Source organism: Pan troglodytes, chromosome 4 (genome assembly GCF_028858775.2).
Source record: "Pan troglodytes isolate AG18354 chromosome 4, NHGRI_mPanTro3-v2.0_pri, whole genome shotgun sequence".
NCBI classification, from domain to species: domain Eukaryota; kingdom Metazoa; phylum Chordata; class Mammalia; order Primates; family Hominidae; genus Pan; species Pan troglodytes.
Window position 1 is genome coordinate 19,368,922 of NC_072402.2, and position 18,712 is coordinate 19,387,633.

Consider the following 18,712-nt stretch of genomic DNA (forward strand, 5'->3'; position numbering starts at 1 on the left):
TGGGCAGCAGTTACATTTTTTAACTAGAGCTGAGTTCTTTCTTCTACCTGGATTCTGTGTTGTTTCTGCTGGACCAATCCGGAGGGGACAGAGATTGCTTCTCTACATGCTTAGATGTGGCATTCCTTGAACTGAAAGAATTTATTGTCTCTTACACATAATGGATGGGAAATACAACAATGTAAAAATGTAACAATGTAACAATGACACCCCCAGCAATGACATACACTAAAGTACTAATGTTCCCGGGTCCCCATCAAGAAGACCATTTTGACTTCTCTTCACTAGTAAAAATTGTATTAATTGAATTTGGTAACTTTTGCCCCCAAAATTTGAACACTGACCAAGTTGTTTAACACATGCATGAGTTGACTCTGCAGCAACATGTTATCCCATGGCCAGGATGCTGAGCAGTGCAGGAAGAAGGATGTCAAAGGCCGGAGAGAAATAATGGGAAGGAAACATAGTTTTCCCCCTCTTTGGCCTTTTATCTCTGCTTTCACAGACTACTGCAGCGTTGTCCTGCAGTCCTCAATGCTTTTGCTAGTCTATTCCTAACATTCTCTTTTCTCCTGAGACCTGGTAAGAAGGTGAATACATAACCTGAATCCAAGAGACACATAAAAGTTGGAATCCCTGCCTTTTCAAAGTTCCCATACATATAACCAGAGGGTGCCTATGGCTCTCAGTGTTCTTTAGGGACAGGGAGATCTTGGCTACGGATTGTTGAAAGGAAAACTTAAGATAAATTCAATTTAATGGAGTTTAATTGAGCAAAGTACGATTCACAAATCCAGTAGCCAGAATAGGCTCAGCATGACTCTGGGGCTGTCAAGTGGTCAGATAATATTTATGGACAGAAAAAGAAAAGTGACATACAGAAAAGGGAAGAGAGGTGCAGAAAACAGCTGGATTGGTTACAGCTCTGAATTTGCCTTATTTGAACACAGTTTATACAGTTAGCCAGTCTGTGATTGCCTGAAACTGATTGGTACAAGAGTAGATTACAGTCTGCTTACACATCCTATTAGGTTACAGTTTTCTATGTAGAAAGAAACCTTTAGTCTGAACTTAAAGTATGTAAGGAGGCAGCTTCAGGCTAATCTTAACATGCCTAATCTCCTTTATTTTTAAAGCAGCTGAGATCCATGCAGAGGAAAGGGAGCGATCAGAGGGTACCGAGGGAGAGAGTGACTTCATACTACAGCAAGCTGGCTTTGCGTTTACTCTCTTTAAGAATAGCTGCCCACTTAATTTCCACCAGAGGAGCTTCTAATGTTGTTTGCTCAATCAAAGGTCTATGTTGAATAGCAAATAGCATGTTTCTCATTTTTGATACTCTTTATTCAGTTTTGGGGACTTCTTGGCTTCGAAGCCGCATCTGTCTTGCCTTTCCGCAGGGGCTGCTGGGCTTCCTGCCCCTTGTCATAGTAGCATCCCTTCTTGTCCTCCCTCCAAGGAGAGTGAGTCACAAGGTGTGCTTGTTGAAATTCTACCTCTAACTATTCACGTTCATTAACAGGAAAGTGCATGGAAGTGCACTGACGTGTTGTGAAATGCTACGAAGAAAAATAAAGCAGAAATTCCTAGGTGTTGATGGATGGAATTGCATTTTAAATAGGTGGTAGAATGAACATCGTGGAAAAGATGATATTTAAACTTGAAAGATGTTAGAAAGCAAGCCACATAAATATCCTGGGAAATAACCTTCCAGGAAGAGGGAACAGCAAGTGGAAACTCTCTGAGGGAAAAGCATGCCATGTTTGCCAGGACTGCAGATCGTTATTGTGGATTAAATTAGCCAAAGGGTAGGATTTGAGATCGGAGAAGTAGTGGTGGTCCAGATTCGGGAGGATCCTGTGGCCCACACTAAGTGCTTTACTTCAATCTAAGTGAAAAGGAGAGATAATGGAAGTTTCTGAAATGGCAATTTGACTTATGTTTTAAAAAAACAAATTGGGCGACTGCATTGAGAGTAGTATATGAACGAGTAAGGGAAGGGATAGAGAGTTCATTTGAAGAGCACTGCAGCAATCCTGTTGAGAAAAGACAATGGCTTACAGTAAAGTAGTGATAAGGGAAGACCTAAGAAATCACTGGATTTCATATCTGTTTTGAAAATGAAGGTGGCAATATTTGTTGCTTACTTAGATAGGTAAAAGTCAAGAATGAATGTATTTTGCTACAATCTTTAAGAATGACAAGGTTTAGTAGTAACAATATCTATTTGAATGTTCTTTTTATTCTTTCTCTTGATAGCCTTTTTGTTCTTCCTTTTAATCCAGATAGCTATATGCAAGCATTTCCTAATTTATATACTTTTATTGGTCTGTCAAAATCAGGCTTGAGTAAGTTATCTCACCAAACATATTTTCAATATTTGACAACGGAGCCAGCCATTATTAATGTACTGTGAATTTCTCAATTAATAACCTGCTTCAGCATTTAGTTAATTTTTGTTTGTTTACACAGTCATTCCCAAGCATTAATTTCTTATTTGCTGAATCACGATAACAAATAACATATAAAATCAATTGTATAACTTGACACTCTATTTCGTTTACCTTTAATAAAAAATATATACATTCATTTGTGGTTTTATTAATACTGAAAATACATAGAGAAACAGGCACCTTTTCTTTTAGTTAATTCCAACCTTTACGTAAGTCGACAGAAGAAATTCCGAACTAAAATTTCTAAGATGGTAATTTTTTGAGGGGGTTGTAAATTTATTGTCAGCTATTTTTACTGATATATTTTCATTGTCTCCTAATCAATTTTTAATTATATTTTAAATTTTATAATATTAGATAAGTGAGCTTTCACTTTCAAAGTAAGTAACTTAAAAATGGCATTTTTTTGAGAACATGTAACAAGTTTTATTGTGATAGGAAAATATAAATAATGATTTGTTTGTTTTGAAACTTCAGATTGGATTGTATTTTGTATAATATGGAATATTTGATTAAGCCATACCCTTGGTGAAATTTACACCTGATGTGGCTGCTCTATTTTGAAAGGAAACAGCTGTTTTTCTAATGTTTCTGTGGTTTTATGAACACGATGTTTCCTTTATGAGACAAAGTGGATTCAAATTAGCTCTCAACTCCCTCCAGGAGCAAGTTGCGCAAATGTTTTGTAACTTACTATTGCTTGGTAAATGTTAGATTGCAGATTATCCTAGGTGCAATGCCTAGGGTTCCTTAAGTGCCGTCATTTACTTGTTTATTTTCTTCTCAGGCTAGGGAATTACTTTATGAACTCAGAGTCGTAAAAGAGAGCAACCAAGTGGGAAGAAAGACATTTGGTATAATACTTCATTGACTGAAAAGGAAATTGGATTTTACCTATTGCAAAGGAGGTCACAAATTTTATTGTTAAATGGGCTAAAGTGTACTTATTTAATAAGATGTGGGCTTAAAATGGAAGACTTCTTTAATCTCAGGCCTCCAGCAAATACACAATAATTTATATTTTTTCACAGAATTTTCACATTTGGTAACCTTAAACTTTTATGGTAACTTTGATCGATTGTTTTCCATAATTGTTTTTGACCTTGCTATAATGGATAAAGCATACTTGTTTAAACACAAACATCCTTATGTGGGAATAGAGTTATTTATATTTGACATAAGTTTCTGGAAGTGATATATAAGGCAGCCGAAATGCATTAAGCTATGAACTTAATGTTGAAAGAAGAAAGTAGTTAAATATATGTGCAGAGTGCTTATGCTGGCAAGAATTCCAATCCAGTCTTGGCCTGAATTGCTTTAAGAATCATTGTTTATGTTTTTGGGGAACTACATGCAAAATAGAGAAAATGAAGCAAACAAATGTAGAATTATATAATATACTAGGCTGTAGGCATTCTAAATCCACACCCCCAAATAAAATGAAATAATGTTATCTGAATATCATACCTGTTACTTTGGTGTGGGCCACAGGATCCTCCCAAATCTGGACCAATAGATGTCTTATTGCATATGAATTGTCTATGTATTATAGTATACATATATCATAATCCTTTTTATAATTTACTCTAAGTTTTCTGAGACTGTGTTGAAAGATATAGGACAAAAAAAGATTTACTGGGACAATGTGAATAATGGAAATTTCTGTTAACTAATGAGATGAATGTCTACACAAAAAAAACGAAAAACGTAGCACACTTTGAATGAATAACAATGCCTAGTTCTTTCTAATGTCATCATAAAGCATGATATATACTAGTTTTCTTTTCTCTTTCAGGAAAATGAGAGGAGGAACTATGAGTGAAGAAATAAATGCTTTGAAGCTGTAAACTTCCAAACCAAAAGCATGGTGAGTGATGTTTTTCATAATGATCCTTGCATGCTTAATCATATACTGTTATTTGTCCCATTGTGTCTGGAATTGGTGGGTTCTTGGTCTCACTGACTTCAAGAATGAAGCCGCGGACCCTCGTGGTGAGTGTTACAGCTCTTAAGGTGGTGCGTCTGGAGATTGTTCCTTCTGATGTTCGGATGTGTTCGGAGTTTCTTCCTTCTGGTGGGTTCGTAGTCTCACTGGCTCAGGAGTGAAACTGCAGACCTTCGCCGTGAGTGTTATAGCTCTTAAGGCGGCGGGTCTGGAGTTGTCCCTTCCTCCCGGTGGGCTTGTGGTCTCGCTGGCTTCAGGAGTGAAGCTGCAGACCTTGGTGGTGACTCTTACAGCTCATGAAAGCAGTGCGGACCCAAACAGTGAGCAGTAGCAAGATTTATTGCAAAGAGCCAAAGAACAAAGCTTCCACATTGTGGATGGAGACCCTAACGGGTTGCAACTGCTGGCTGGGGCAGCCTGCTTTTATTCTCTTATCTGGCCCCACCCACATCCTGCTGATTGGTAGAGCCCAGTGGTCTGTTTTGACAGGGCGCTGATTGGTGTGTTTACAATCCCTGAGCTAGACATAAAGGTTCTCCACATCACCACCAGATTAGCTAGATACAGAGTGTCCACACAAAGGTTCTCCAAGGCCCCACCAGAATAGCTAGATACAGAGTGTCGATTGGTGCATTCACAAACCCTGAGCTAGACACAGGGTGCTGATTGGTGTATTTACAAACCTTGAGCTAGATACAGAGTGCCCATTGGTGTATTTACAATCCCTGAGCTAGACATAAAGGTTCTCCAAGGCCCCTACCAGACTCAGGAGCCCAGCTGGCTTCACCTGGTGGATCCCGCATGGGGGCTGCAGGTGGAGCTGCCTGCCAGTCCCGCGCCGTGCGCCCGCACTCCTCAGCCCTTGGGTGGTCGATGGGACTGGGCGCCTTGGAGCAGGGGGCGGCGCTCATCGGGGAGGCTCGGGCCGCACAGGAGCCCATGGAGGGGGTGGGAGGCTCAGGCATGGCGGGCTGCAGGTCCCAAGCCCTGCTTGGCGGGAAGGCAGCTAAGGCCCAGTGAGAAATCAAGCGCAGCACCGGTGGGCTGGCACTGCTGGGGGACCGCAGCCGCTGGCCCGGGTGCTAAGCCCATCATTGCCCGGGGCCCGCAGGGCCGGCCGGCTGCTCCTCTCACCATGTCACCTCTCACCATGAGGTCTGTATAATTGAAGGTTGCCTAGATTGCATTTTTCACATTGTAGTTTTAACCTGTGAGTTTCAAATCACGTGGGTCTTCCTTTATTTCAATGATTACATTACAATTTCCAGGACCTCCCAAGCCTGGGTAGTCAGATTAACACATTCCCTGTTCTTGATGTTCTTTGCACCCTATTTGAGCTTGTAAATTTTCCAGGCAATCTGGAAACTCTTGGAAGACAATTTACTTAACAGCTGCTTCTGTCAAAACCCATCCTGCGGCTTGTTTGCCTACTGTCTTGTGGATTCTAATTGTTCTCTGCTGCTACAGCTGCTGTCCCAATCCCCTGGTAAAGCCACTGTCTCTTTACCTCCCATACCTAAAACAGCATATCCATAACACACAGCTGTTGAGTATGGCAGGTTTTAGTGAAAATTCCTAATTACACAGACGTAGTTCTGCACAGAGTAGCAAAGGGCATGACTCAAAATTGGAAGTCCTATCTTAGAATTCTGTCTGGTGCTCCTTGACACAGGGGGTTTCTCATGGGGGATATGGTGCTTATTTCCTGCCATAACCTTGCTGGATTCTCTCTCTACCCAAAACTCAGTTCTCTAAATTCCCTCTGGTTCAGTGCCCTGAAACTCTATTCTTTGATGCCAACTTTTGGGAAACTCTAATTTCCTATAAATTTATTTGTTTAAAGCTTTCCCACTTACACAATACTTGCCTATTTTTTATCAAAAAGCACTTGTCTTACTAAGAGTAATGTTGTCTTCCTACACATATCAAGTGAGTTAATATATTTTTCTGTTCTACATATTTATGGATTCATAATTTAATATATTTTTAAAAATCAAATCATAGAGCTGACAAGCACAAGATACTTGGTTACAAATAAAAGAGAACTATAAAAGGTAGAAAAATATCTTTAGGCAAACATTTGTAAAAACATCTATAGCAGTACCTGTTAGTTGACATTCAGAAGTATAGGTAAAATAAAATATTTTGTATATCTACTTAGCTAGTTACACTTTTTGTTTCTATCAGCCATAGCATTCTTTAAGGTAAACAAAATTGTCAGGTTTATTGTTACAGTAATTTTTCGATGTTATATTTTTCATGAGTCTAGATATCAACATCAATTGTTAATTTTTTTTAAAATCAGACAAGCTGTATTTAATTCACAAAATGACACTAAGAAGTGCATAGCAATTTTTTTTTAGGGGGATGAGACTTTTAATTTTTCCCCTCTTGCCTCCAGGCCAAAAATTCTTGGAAGGCATATCCTCACCTACAAATTTATTTAAGTTGTCTCCATATCCTGGATAACAACCACTTCAGTATAGATCAAGTACAGTATGTCTCTGCATGGTGTAAGAGGGCTTATAATGGAGAAAGACCACGATGGCTAAATCCCAATGTATATTACATATTTTTAAATGACTTTATTGATTGAGTTGGGGGTACAGCCACCACCAATGGTATTTTTTAATAGACTGTTTTAGATTTACAGAAAAGTGAGAAGACAGCACAGAGATTTCCCACATACCTCATATCCAGTTTATCCTATCAGTACCATTCCCATTAGTATAGCAAATATGTTAAAGTTAACAAATATTGATACATTCACGTTAACTGAAGTCCATTCTTTATTCAGATTTCTACTTCCCATATTACTTTTTCTCCCTATGTAAAATACATCTGGTTTTCCAAGAAGTGAAACAGATTTAGATGATAATAATGCCAGTAATTTCTAAATATGAAGTTGCCAATTGCTATTGTTTGGATATTTGTCCCCTGAATCGCAGGTTGAAGTGTAATCCCTGATGTTGGAGGTGGCGCCTGGTGGGAGGTGTTTGGGTCATGGGAGTGGGTCCTTCGTGGCTTGGTGCTGTCCTTGCGATAGTGAGTTCTGGTCATTTGAAACCATATAGCACCTCCTGCTCTCTCTCTCTCTTGCACTCACTCGTGCCTTGTGAGGTTTGGGCTCTCCCTTTACCTTCCGCTCTGATTTTACGCTTCCTGTGTCCTCGCCGGAAGCCAAGCAGATACTGGTGTCATGTTTCCTGTACAGCCTGCAGAACCATGAGCCAATTAAACCTCTTTTCTTTATAAATTATCCAGCTTTGGATATTTCTTTATAGCAATGCAAGAATGGCCTAACACACAAATATTTTGTTTTTTTGTTTTTCCTGTGAAGTCAAAATTTTTTACCCTTAAGGATTGCTCTCAGAAGTGTTGGGCTATTATGGAAACATAATATAAAATCAATGTTTTATCTTTAAATGTGATTTTAAAATTGCAGTCGCTCATGCCGGGGATTGGTTCCGGGAATGCCCACAGATACAAAAATCTGAGCATACTCAGGTTCCACAGGACTCACTGCGGGGTCCCCTGCAGGGATAAAACGTCAGTTCTTTGTATATGTGGGCTTTATATCCTACCAAGATTGTATTTTTGATTTTCAGTTTGGTTGAAAACAATCTTCCTGTAAGTGGACTTAAGTATTTCAAATCTGTGTTGTTCAAGGGTCAACTGTACAGAAACCAAAACAAACAAAAAACAAACAACAACAAAAACCCTTTTAGAACCTGAAAGAAAGATAAAAAATATAAAGGGCTTCTTGAGATCTGCTACGAAATTTATTTTTAATTTTGTCAAAAAGTTATTTTAAAGCAATTGTACCCATCAAAAAATGACCACTCCAAAAAAAATGTTGCATTGTAAAGGATGCTGTTTTCTTCCTCTTAAAACTATCAGATGGAACATTGAGTCTAATTTAAGTAAAAATATTTAATTGTGAAAAATAGCTGTAATAGCTAATTTTTAACAGTATATTTGGAATTCCGTAAGTTTTCATTTCTTTTCTGAAACCATAACAGAGGTTATTATATGCTATGTACTGAATGAGTGTGTCCTCCAAAAATTCATATATTGAAGGCTTAATTTCAAATATGTTGGTATTTCAAAATGTGGCCTTCAGTAGGTAATAAGTTTCTGAGGCTGGAGCTCTCATGAAGGGGAATAATGCCCTTATTAAAAAAAAGAGGTGAGAGATAATCTCTTTCTTCACCATGTGAGGATACAAGAAGGCATCTGTCTGCAAACCAGGACAAGAGCCAGGAAGCAAATCGTCTGGCATCTTGATCTTCACATTTTCCAGAACTGTGAAAAATAGTCTTGTTTTAAGTCACCCAGTCTGTAGTATTTGGTATAGCAGCCATAACTAAGACATTGTAAAAAAAAAAAAGTACAGTGTGAGACACTGTGTAAAAAAAAGTGTAAAACACTGTGGGAAAAAGATGTTTTTCTTTCTTTCTTTCTTTCTTTCTTTCTTTTTTTTTTTTTTTAACACTTTCAACTTTAAGTTCTGGGAGTACACATCCAGGTTTGTGACATGGGCATGTTGCATGATGCTGAGGTTTGGGGTATGATTGATCCAGCCCCCAGGTACTGAGCATAGTATTCAATAGTTAGTTTTTCTACCTGTACACCCCTCCTCTGCCCTCTAGTCATCTCCAGTGTCTATTGTTGCCATCTCCATGTCCGTGAGTGCATATTGTTTAGCTCCCACTTATAAGTGAGAATATGCAGCATTTGGTTTTCTGTTCCTGTGTTAATTTGCTTAGGCTAGTGGCCTCCAGCTATGTCCATGTGTTGGTTCAAAGGGCAAAATTTCATTCTTTTTTATGGCTGCATAGTATTTCATGGGGTGTGTGTGTGTGTGTGTGTGTGTGTGTGTATGTGTACATCACATTTTCTTTATTCAATCCACCATTGATGGAAATCTAAGTTAATTCCACGGCTTTGCTATTGTGAACAGTGCTACAAAGAACATACGCATGCACGTGTCTTTTAGTAGAATGATTTATATTTCTTTGGGTATATGCCCAGTAATGAGATTGCTGGGTTGAATGGTACTTGTGTTTTAAGTTCTCTGAGAAATCTTCAAACTGCTTTCCGCAGTGACTGAACTAATTTACATTCCCACCAGCAGTGTCTCAAGTGTCCCCTTTTCTCTGCAGCCTTGCCAACATGTGTTGTGTTTTGACTTTTTAATTGGAGCTGTTCTGACTGGTGTGAGGTGGTGTCTCATTGTAGTTTCTATTTTCATTTTGCTGATGATGAGTGATGTTGAGCATTTTTTTCTCAGAAAACAATATTATTTCTGAAATAGTGCTTTTTTTAATCCATTAGAAATGTGACAAAATGTGAGACAATTTTTTGTCACCAGATTTTTTTTTACACTCAAGGGGGAAAGGTTGTAGCCTCAAATGAGTATTTTTGAAAGTAAAATAGACACAATGCTGTGAGGTGTTGGGCCAGCTGTTTTTTCCAATGTAATTAGAATTTGACCTTCTAAAGCTCTCTCACTAAAGAAAGTGAGTGAATGTGAATGTGATCAACTTCATGTTGTTAAACAGTCATAAGCCTACTGATGAAGGAAGATATATGTCTTATAGTTGAATATATTATTTCACAAAATTAATGATATGCTTGGACTTACATATTTCACTCTGCATTTATAATTTCAGCCTATTCAAATGGTAAAAAAGAATAAAGGCACATTTCAGGGGGAATAAAAGAAGTCAAGTTCCTGGATTAAGAATAATGTCATGTCCCTTTCTTGTAAGTGAGGTAGTTTTCTCACTGTTGATAGATACTAGTACCATTTAACATTATGAGCTTGCTTGCTACTGTTATTATTTAAGGCACAAAATGATACTTTAAAAACTAGAAATGTAGAAGACATATTTATGTAGTGTTTGTTAACATTTAATATAGTTCCCTTAAACAACATACACTGGGAACTGTTGGAGGGTGGAGAGTGAGAGGAGCAAGAGGATCAGGAAATATAACTAATGGGTATCAGGCTTAATACCTGGGTGATGAAATAATCTGTACAATAAACCCCCATGACACAAGTTTACTTATATAACAAACCTGTACATGCATCCCTGAATTTCAAATAAAAGTTAAAAATAAAATAAAATAAAATAGTTCCCTTAGGAGGAGCATTAAGTTGTGAAACTTCATGAAGTTGTGAAACTTTCAAGGTGCTTTGAAGGAAGTGCAACAATCCTGTTAACAGTGTTAATCTCCAAGAAATATTGTTGATGAAGGAAGTAGGGAACAAACATCCTGGAAGGCTTTTGGCTCTTATAATTTTCCTTTTTCAGAAGGAATTTTGCTTACTATGTTTTCCTGTGAGAATATACTTACAGAAAGTGCAAAAACATGTATGTTCAGGATAAAAATGACTCTAAACCACAATGTGTTACAGCATCACCCATCAAGAGACAGAATGTGGCCAGTTCCCCGGGAGGGTCTGTGAACTCATCTCTAATCATTTTTTACACTCTCCTTTTCAGAAGTAGCCATAACTCTGGTTTTTGTGATACTCATTTCTTTGCTATTCTGTATAGTTCCGTTTCCTTCATTTTGGAACTTTCTTACTTCATTTGTTCAAATTTACAGACTTAGCTATGTGATTGTGTGCAAAGTTCTTTTTATTTCCAATGGCTGGCTACTTTTATAATGTACTGAAATACCAGAGTTTAGCTACACATTCTGCCGCTGATGGATATAGATATAGATAGATATATAGATGTATCTCTTCTGTTTTAGGTGTGCAGTTGGTTGCAAAGAAGTTAATTTGCTCTGTGATTCCTTTCTCACTAAAAAAGAAAGAAAGCAGATGACATAGTCGTATCTTCATGTATGTTAATAATAGAAGTTCTGATACACAAACTAATGGCTCAGAGATGAATCATTATGCAAGGGATGCTTTTGGTCATGTGTCCCTAGTTTAGAATTGCATATGATAAGTGAACCTAGTACCTATAAATTAAGGTTGGTACAAAAGTAATTGCGGGTTTCGCCATTGAAAGTAACAGCAGAACCACAGTTACTTTTGTGCCAACTTAATATAAGACACCGTTCCTGGGAAAATTTTACATCAATTGTGTAAATATATGGATAAAAAATAAACGTGTTTCATAACCTACAGTTCTTCCCGTTAGATCTTTGTAATCCTCATTTAGGGACTGCGTCTTGCATTTTCAGCAACTGACATGTATGTGATGTGGAAAATATCTGGAGAGTTGTGTGGATTCTTCTGGATTACTGTCTTCTTCTCTTGGGCCTCTTGTTTGCTTGCATCCTATAAATTAGTAAATATATTTGTTATTTCTTAAGACCTCTGATTGTACATAATTGTTGCAATCCTATCCTTTGTACTAGTTCAAGATGGACATTGATATTGACTGGACTTGCACATGCATATTCCTGCACTGTGAATTAGCTGACCATGGCTCACAGCTTCACCCTGCTCTGCTGAATTGCCCTTGTCTGATGGGAACCACTTTGCTGGAGATACCTGGATGAAATTGCATTCTAAAAGCTTAAAGCTTGTAACTTACCATATTTTTTGAAACTCTACTTTATTCTCAGCCTTATAATTTATCCTCTATTCAAAGCTATCTACAGATTCAATGCAATCCCTATCAAAATCCCAATGACACTTTTTTTTTTTACAAAAATAGAAATAATTTTATAATTCATATCAAAGCACAAAAGACCCCAAATGGTAACATGCATTTATGGCCAAGTGTTCTTCAACAAGGCTGCCAAGAATGCAAAATGGAGAAAGAATAGTCTCTTTAAAAAATGGTGCTGGGAAAACTGTTATACCACACACAAAAGTCAACTCAAAATGGACTAAAGACTCAAACATAAAGCTTGAAATGGAAAAACTCCTGAAAGAAAACATGAGGAGAAAACTCTTTGACATTGGTCTTGGCAAGGATTTTTTTGTATGTGACATCAAAAGCAGAAGCAACAAAAGCAAAATTGAACAATTGAAACTACATCAAAGTGGAAAGGTTCTGCATCCAAAGGAAAGAATAAACAGAGTGTAAAGGCCACCTAGAGAATGGAAGAAAATATTTGCAAGTCATATATCTAATAAGATTTTAATATTCAAAAATATAAGGAACTTCTACAACTCAATAGCCAAAAAGAAAAATAACCCAATTAAAAATGGCCAAAGGACTTGAGTAGACATTTCTTGAAAGAAGACATAGAAATTGCCAGCAGGCATATGAAAAGATGCTCAATATTACCAGTCATGAAAGAAAAGGAAATCAAATCCACAAGGATATATTGCATTATAGTAAATATAATAAAAACTAAAACAAATAAAGTGTTGTCAAGAACGAGATGAAATTTCAGGTGTTGTACACTGCTGGTGGAAATTTAAAATGCAACAGCCACTATGGAAAACAGAATTGAGGTTCCTCAAAAGAAAAAAAATAGAACTACTATGTGATCCAGCAATGCCATTTCCGGGTGTATGTCCAAAAGAATGGAAATAAGAATCTCAAAGAGATACCTGCACTCACATGTTGATTGCAGCATTATTCGCAATAGCCAAGTTATGGAAAAAAAACAAATATCCATCATGGATGAACTTAAGAGAAAATTTTGTATGTACATACAATAAAATATTTTCATTCTTTAGGAAGAAGGAAATTCTGCCATATATGACAAGATGATTGAACCTAAGCATTATCCTAATGAAATAATCTGGTCACTTGAGACAAATAGCAGATGATTTAACTGATGTGAGGTATCTGAAATAGTCAAACTCATAGAAACAAAGAGTAGAATGGCAGTTGCTAGGGGATTGACGCTATGGGTAGTTGGGAATTCCTGTTCAACAGATATGTTGTTTCAGTTATGCAAGATGAATGAATTATAGAGGTCAGCTGTACAGCGCTGTTCTCGTAGTTAACAATACTGTATTGTGCAGTTAAAAATTGCGAAAGGGATATGTCTCATGTTGTGTTTTTACCATAATAATAATAATAATAAAAATAGGCCGTGCTTAAAGATGAGCAAAACAAAAACAAAAATTGTACTAGACCATAGAACTGGCCAGACATTATTTTTAGCCATGGCTTATCATAATGGTAGTAAATGTACACTCATAGGAAAACATTCAATAAGATTTAAATACGTTAATAAGCTGTGTTTTATAATACTCAAGGAATATATCCAAATGTGCAATGTATTTTGCCTACCTGGTTACAATCACTATTTATTTATTTATTTGTTCATGTATTTATTTATGTTTGCAGATGAGAACATAAAGTGCATCAAATATACTCTCATAGTTTGAATGTTTGTGTCTACCCCCATCCACCAATGTATACCTAGAAACTTAATTCTATGTGATTTGGAGTTGAAGCCTTCAGGAGGTGATGAAATCATAAGGGTGAATGTAACCTCATGAGTGAGATTAGTGATTTTATAATAAGAAATAGGGGAGTACTCCCTTGCTCCTTCCACCGTGTGAGGACACATCGAGAAGACCACCAACTATGAACCAAGAAACATACCCTCACCAGAAACCTTATTTTCCCTCACTTCCCAGCCTCCAAAACCGTGAAAAATAAATTTCTGTCGTTTATGTAACCCAGTGTATTAGTCTGTCCTCATGCTGCTATGAAGAAATACCTGAGACTGGGTAACTTATAAAGGAAGGAAGTTTAATTGACTCACAGTTCTGCAGGGCTGGGGAGGCCTCAGGAAACTTAAAATCATGGCGGAAGGGGAAGCAATCACTTCATTCTTCACATGGTGGCGGGAAGGAGAAGTGCCAAGCGAAGCGGGAAAAAGCCCCTTATAAAACCACCAGATCTTGTGAGAACTCACTCACTATCATGAGAACAGTATGGAGGAACCACACCCATGATCTAATCACCTCCCATGAGGTCCTGCCCTCAGAATGTGTGGATTACAATTCGGATTACAATTCAAGACGAGATTGTGGGTGGGGACACAGCCAAACCATATCACCCAGTCTATAGCATTTTGTTACAAGAGCTCAGACTAAGACACTCGCTAACAATTCCTACTAGACTACAATGAGTTTTGAAATAGCACAAGGAAAGAAGATTTTTATGTAATTATTTCTCTATTGATATGATATTAATTTTTCTCAACATTATTTAAAATGTTAAGAGAAAATAGGATACTAGTTTAGGGAGATGGGAATTATATTTTTGGATAATTTACATATGTGGATTTATTTCCGTAAGCAGAGAAAATCAATGCTATTAATCTTAAATTAGAGACAGAAAAATTCCTTTCTTAGTAGGTCTTTGTACTTCACCTACGTGTTATTGCTATGAAACCTTTATGAAACTTAATAGTGCATTTGTACTCATTGCTTTAATTGTTCTTTATTAGATGACAATGTTTTACAAATGCTGTAGGTTAGTTGTGGCAATGTTTCAACTTACAAACTATAATTAACGTGACCCATTGAATTCTCTGAGGGAAACAGTGGTCCTGGATGCATAAAGGAAATACTGTGACTAGTTTTATAATTGAGACAGGAATTTCACAACAATGAAATGCTCAGCAACTATGAATATAATAGCAATGACTTTGATACAAAATGTGATTTTAATATAGCCAATGTTTTTGTTTGAGACTGGGAAATCTATTTTAAAAAGATGTTTATCGACCTATGGTTTGGCAGGCTATACGAGAAGCATGTTGCCAAGGGCCTCAGGCTGCTTCCACTCATGGAAGAAAGAGAAGGAGAGCCAGTGTCAGCTGAGATCACATGGAGAGAGAATGCAAGAGAGAGAGGGAGGGAGGTGTCAGGCTCTTTTTAGCCACCAGCTCTCTGGGGAACCATTGCAGGAACTAATAGAGCAGAGAACTCATTATTCTGATGACATACAAAACCATTCATTAAAGATCAGCCCCCCGACCCAAACAACTCCAATTAACAACTCCCATTAGGCACCACCTGCAACACTGGGGATCAAGTTTTAACTTGAGGTTTGAAGGGTAAAATATTCAAACAATAGCAGTAAGAGAGAGGGTGAGAATACTGTTGGAGAGATTATTGAATCTAATATATGATACAGATTGCATTTGAATTGAATTTAGGTGAATACAAGAATATTTAAAATTTTTTTAAAATTTTATTTCACAGAATATGGAGAATGTAATGAAAGAATTCTCAGTTGAGTGATATAGCATGCCAAATGTTCTGAAAAGTAAAACAGAGGATGTTTCATTTCTGCACATCACTTTTTAACTTGAGTGTGAGTAGTTCCTGGTTGCTGCTCCATAGAGCAACACATATATCTTTAAACACCAGAGGAAAGTTTCAGCATTTCCATTTCTATGGCTTAAAAGTTCAGAAATTCATGGGCTTTTTGAAAAATAAATTTAATTTCAATAAATACAGGAAAGAAGGATATCAAAAATAGACAATGAGCCAGGCACAGTGTCCTACATTTTGGGAGGCTGAAGCAGGCAGATCACCTGAGCAAGGAGTTCGAGACCAGCCTGACCAACATGGCAAAACACCGTCTCTACTAAAAAAAAATACGAAAAATTAGCCGGGCGTGGTGATGGGCGCCTGTAATCCCAGCTACTCAGGAGGCTGAAGCAGGAGAATTGCTTGAATCCGGGAGGCGGAGGCTGCCGTGAGCCAAGATTGCACCATTGCACTCCAGCCTGGGGCCACAAGAGTGAAACTCTGTCTCAAAAAAAAAAAAAAAAAAAAAAAAAAAATCAAAACTAGACAATGATAATAATGCATCTACTTAAGATTATTTATATCAAAAAGAGCTAAAAAATACTTCTGAAGAATTTCTTTGCTTTTCTGTGTTGGTAGTGATGAGCTAGAGTCATTTCTTCCTCTGAATTTCTTCTTCATCTATATTTAACTTAGACTTTCCACCAAATTTAAAAAAAATGGGGACAACAAAACAAAGGCTTAATAACACTGATCAAGTAAGCTACCACTTTGCAACACGACTTTAGAAACTTCACCATACCAGAAGTTTGCTGGCCTGCTACTGAATCTCTATAGACCAAAGATTGTTTGTTACTATCACTTTTTAATTTTTTTTTTAGCTGACAGAGAGCTGATTGACTCTCTGGAAATAATATATTTCCTCCATGTATACCAGTACAGTGGACCTTACTTACCCATGGGTTCTGTATCCATGGATTCAATCAACTGTGGGTCAAATATACTCAGAAAAATATCCACAAAATTCCAAAAAGCAAAATTTGAATTTGCTGCATGTGGAGTACTACATTGAATTTACATGAATGAAATGACGTGTAGGCATTATATTAAGAATTATAAGTAATCTAGAGATTACTTAAAGTGTACAGAAGGATGTGATATGCATGGTGTAGGCAAATATGATGCCATTTTACATTACAGACTTGAGTATACATGGATTTTAGCATCCATGGGGGATCCTGGTACCAAGCGCCAATAGATAGTGAAAGAAGACTACCTTCTGAAATTGGAAGGGAAGATATTCTTTTTCTGTAAAATCCTGATTTTTTTTTTTTTTTTTTTTTTTGGTGGCTACAGGATCTTGCTCTATCACTCAGGCTAGAGAACAGTGATGTGATCACTATTCACTGCAGCCTTGATCTCCCAGGCTCAAGCATCCTCTCACCTCAGCTTCCCGAGTAGCTGGGACTACAGGCATGTGCCATCACTCCTGTCTAATTTTTTTTATTTTTAATTTTTCTGTCTTAGTACAGATGAGGTTTCATTATGTTGCTCTGGCTTGTCTTGAGCTCCTGAGCTCAAGTGATCCTCCCACCTTGGCCTTCCGAAGTGCTTGGATTAAAGGTGTCAGTCACAACACCCAGCCATAATCCTGCTGATAATTAAAGAATTAGGGGTTTCTGTACATTAACTGAGATCTGTAGAAGTGTGACCTAGCTCTCAGCGTCCTTCTTCAATTTGGTGCCATGCTTCTGTACTTGGAAGCTACATTTCATGGAGCATGGCTTGTATTCTGCAAAGTTCTTGTGTTGGAAGCTTAATTTCCAATGAGATAGTGTTGAGAGGTGAGAACTTTTTCTCTTTCCTTTTCTATTTTTTTGTGGGGAATGAGATCTATGTCTGTCACTCAGGCTGGAGTGCAGTGGCATTATCATAGCTCACTACAGTCTCAAACTCCTGGGCTCAAATGATTCTCCTGCTTCAGCATCCAGAGTAGCTGAGATTACAGGTATGATCCACCATGCCACGATTTTATGGTATTTTCAATCAGAGGCAAGTGAAGTTTCTTAATGGGAAAGGGAGCTAACAATGTTAGTAAGAGCATTCTTAGGAAAACAACAAAGTTCAATGTACCATTTGCTGTAATGTATACTCCTAGCCTGTTTCTCAGGGTACTTTTTAGGAAATAGCTGAAATTAATAAAAGAAAAACAATCTCTGTACAAACTAAGCCAGAATGAGAATGAAAGCAACGTGAAACCTCTATAGAAAAAGCCAAATTTAATAAAATGTATTTAATTGGAATGAAGAAACAAACCCAAAATGTAGGAAGTAATAATACACACTTGACAAAGTACTTCAGCATTGACTAGAAGCCATACAGCCAGAGAAAAAGTTTTTCCAAGAGTCAAATAATGTTGAAGGTACTAAGTATCCCTCTCTACTGCTTCCCTGTCTACTGCTTCCTAAATTATCATTCTCTCTCTCTCTCTCTTTCTCTCTCTCTCTCTCTCCGTGTGTGTGTGTGTGTGTGTGTGTGTGTGTGTGTGTATCTCATGGATGGAGGGGTTGCTCTTACATTTTTTTTTCTCCTTTGACCTATGCTATGGTTTAAATGTATCCTCCAAAGTTCATGTGTTGGAAACTTAATTTCCAAGGAAATAGTGTTGAGAGGTGAGACATTTAAGGGGTGATAGATCATGAAGGCTCTGCCCTCATGAAAGAACTAATGCTGTTTTTGCAGAAGTGGGTTTATCATAAAGGAATGAGTTTTGATCCCTTCTTCTCACTCTCTCATGCTGTCTTTTTCTTACATCTTCCACCACGGGATGATGCAACAAGAAGGCCCTTATCAGATGCCAGCACCTTAATATTGAACTTCCCAGCCTGCAGAACTATGAGAAAAAAATATCTTTTCTTTGTAAATTACATAGTTTGTGGTATTCTGTTATAACAATGCAAAATTGACTATTTCCTGAGTCAGTTTGGTCAATTTTGAAAGTATGGATTTGATGCACAACATAATTACTAAGTTCTGATTTGAAAATTTTAGCTATCTCTGCACTGTAAAATATAACTCAACAGGGCACTGATATTCAGCTACTCCGAG

The 18,712-nt window shown here is 37.4% G+C and overlaps 2 long non-coding RNA genes across 2 annotated transcripts in view; one reads left to right on the top strand and one right to left on the bottom strand.

Annotated features, from left to right (window-relative positions):
* Positions 1-18,712, top strand: part of LOC134810063 (uncharacterized) — a 595,943-nt gene that overhangs the window by 374,053 nt on the left and 203,178 nt on the right. Inside the window, exon 2 of the long non-coding RNA XR_010157174.1 lies at positions 4,249-4,320. This is a non-coding gene — a long non-coding RNA (uncharacterized LOC134810063). The remainder of the gene's footprint in view (positions 1-4,248; positions 4,321-18,712) is intronic.
* LOC129143936 (uncharacterized) overlaps positions 1-18,712 on the bottom strand; it is an 812,938-nt gene that overhangs the window by 28,466 nt on the left and 765,760 nt on the right. The window lies entirely within an intron of this gene.